Genomic DNA, 3312 nt, shown 5'->3' with positions numbered 1-3312 from the left:
AGTGAGAAACTGGAGATGGTTTGGAGGAATGTGAGAAGGAAGGAAGCTGACAGTAAATGTGAATAACAGCAAGGTTATTAGGTTCAGCAGGGTAGAGGGACAAGTTAACAAGGGTGTGAGTTTGAACACAGAAAATTAAGAGGAAGTGATTTTTCTTCGAGATACATGGGAGTGAGTATGGTGCCAAATCGATCCATGGAAGCCGAAAAGAGTCACAGAGTGGGTGAGGAGGTGAAGGTTCTGGGGGCACTGAAAAATGTGTGGAAAAAGGTAATTATCTGGGAGAGCGAAAAAGAGTATGGTTGAAGTTATGGTAGTTCCAACAATTTTAAATGGCTGCAAGGCATAGGTTATGGATGACAGTGTTGAGGAGGAGGGTGGATGTATTAAAAACCAAATGCATGAGGACAATAAGTGATATGAGGTGGTTTAACTGAGTTTGTAATAAGAGGTAAGAGAAAGGTGTGGTAATAAAGTGAGTGGTTGAGAGAACTGAAGAGGGTGTGCTGAAATGGTATGGATATATGGAGAGAATGAGTGGGAAAAGGTTGACAAAGAGGATATGCGTATCAGAGGTAGGGAGAACAAGGGAAGACCAAGGGTTTTGGAAGGATGGAGTGAAAAAGATTGTGAGTGATCAGGACCCGAACATATAGAAGGGGTGAATGGGTTGCACGGGAGAGAGCGAATTGGGACGATGTGGTTTACAGGGGTCGACGTGCTGTCCATGGACTGAACCAGGGTATGTGAAGCGTCCGGGTTAAACTATGGAAAGACCTATGGGGCCTGTTTGTGAATAGGAGCTGTCGTTTCGGTGTAATGCAAATGACTGTCAGAGAATGGAAGTGAGCGAATGTGGACAATTCTTCGTCTGTTCATGGCGCTATTTCGCTAACGCGAGAAACGGCGATCAAGTGTGAATATATCTATTTAGACCTATCTATCCATCTATCTAGATATACATTTCTCCTTTTATTTGTATAGTTTTGACAATGGCTTCAGAAAGACATCTCAAAATCTATCATACCAGAGCAGCATGGCAAAGTGTATTCATGACTTATTCAAAACCATTTTGTTGGGCGAACATTATAAAGGGTTACTCTGAATTCGTGAATTATACATTTTATGAATAATAGACATATGATTATCACAAATTGCAAATATATCATTAATGAGATTCCCATTCAAAATACATGATGGAATCGCTCGGGAGCCTGTTTTTTTTTTTCCCTAGTAAAATGAATACAGGCTAATCTGATAGATCGCTGATGCGCATATTAATCAGGTGATTAGCAAATAACTTCCTTGTCTAAGTGGATTTTCGATGATGTTTAGATATATGATTAAGACTATTATTCCCAGCAGAGTGAAGGAGAGGGAAGCCAGCGAGAAATAGTCGTATCTAACTGCCCTTGAACAATTTCAAAATATATATATATATATATATATATATATATATATATATATATATATATATATATATATATATATTTACACTTTTTTTCTCCCAAGCACGTTCGCTATATTTCCCGCTTCACCGAGGTCAAGAACTGAAAACTGAGCTTGAGAGGATGTATCCTCCTTTTGGTCCCTTCCTCTCTTCCTTCTTTCTGGATATGGATACAGGTGGGGAGCAATGCCAACACCCCGTTACCGCCCCTTTTAGTCGCCTATTACGAAGTTATAACATCCCAAAGAACCAACAGTTCTATGTATCTCTTGAAGGTCTGACGCTGCACTCAACGCTGATGCACGGGGAGGTGGTGGACTCTTTCGGCTACCTCCTCTTTCTATCTTCAGCGGCGATGATAAACAAGCCTCGCCGAAGAGGACATCCCGCTTTCCGGTGTGACCACTCGAAGGTCGGAGTCCGGTAGCACCTACGGGAGAGAGAGAGAGAGAGAGAGAGAGAGAGAGAGAGAGAGAGAGAGAGAGAGAGAGAATGAAGTAAGTCGAGAGGAGAGGAAGAAAGGAAGGAACCTTCCAGCTGGGTATTATTTATAATCCTGCGGCCCAACTATACATCATGGGGCAACACAGGGCCGGAAATGTGCTGCACGAGACTCGCCACATATCGTAACCCTACCTCGTAAATCTTACACTGGCCATAAATCTATCCTAAACACGTTTTGTGGCTTTGGTGGTCTGTGACGTGTATGTCGACTGTGGCCATATCAACGCAGCAGCAGCAGAAATGGTCTGCTATGTGTATGTGCTTGCGAGCGACGGTCGATCTAATATACCGTGGAATCCGATGACGTAGCGAATGGATCAGAATTCTATAATGTTGACATCATGTTATCTAATAGTTTGTCCACTTTCTTGTTATCTTCAGGAACCGTTTTCATTTCCCCTTCTAGCGCTGCTATTGACGTCTATTCAACATTTTCTAACCCCCCCCTTAAATCCTTGTGCATAGCGGTACGACCCTGGAGCATAATGGCACGCCCCATGAGCACGACGTAACGACCCTTTGGTACTACGGCTTCGTCTCCGACCTGGCATTTATACCCAACGGTTGCACAATTATACTCAAAAGTTCATCAACATTACGTTCGGGAGGTCTAAGAACAATCAATATTCCGCGCAACACATAAATCATTCCTTTCAGCACAAAATGCGCTCGCTAAAACTGCTGACTTCATCAGAAATCCTTAAAAATTGATGAATCTATTCACCTTAGTCGTATACAGTACGTGACAGTACACACTAAAGGCGGATAACAGTGAGCCCGCTGCCCTCCCCCCACGTCTAATTCATCGTTCTATATAACTTACGTCTCTCTACTGCTGCTTCTAATTCAACTGGAACGGGAAGATGGTTCTCTCCTCATCCTTCATTCCCCTCCGGCAACAACAGCCAACAGGAAAAAAAGAATGGAAGAAGAACCATGCCCTTGTGAAGTAAGCCTGCATGGAACTGAACAGGACAAAAAAATGAAACGGGAAAATCCTCCTTTAACATCTTATTAAACTCTCCCACCAACTGTTGCCCTACAGTGTATTCTAACTGGGTATGGAATGAGGAAAACGAATCAACGTATATGTACATTTCCCTCCTCTGTATCCATATTCACTCAAAGTGATGGGAATCTTGTCCAACACGTTTATGAAGGTGTTGCTACTACAATGCTCGCGTCCCCATACTCTGCACTGGACAGACCCCCTCCTGACACCCAGACCTCCATAATTACACAACCAGCCCATCACGCTCTTCCCAAGTTGGCGTTGGTTCGAGAGTCACTCGCAGACAAGTCCAGTGTCCTACACATCCTCTGCCCCGCCACACGAAGACCACTTCATGCCCAACACA

This window comes from Panulirus ornatus, chromosome 12, assembly GCF_036320965.1.
Source record: "Panulirus ornatus isolate Po-2019 chromosome 12, ASM3632096v1, whole genome shotgun sequence".
NCBI lineage: Eukaryota > Metazoa > Arthropoda > Malacostraca > Decapoda > Palinuridae > Panulirus > Panulirus ornatus.
Note: the sequence above shows the minus strand (reverse complement) of the source record.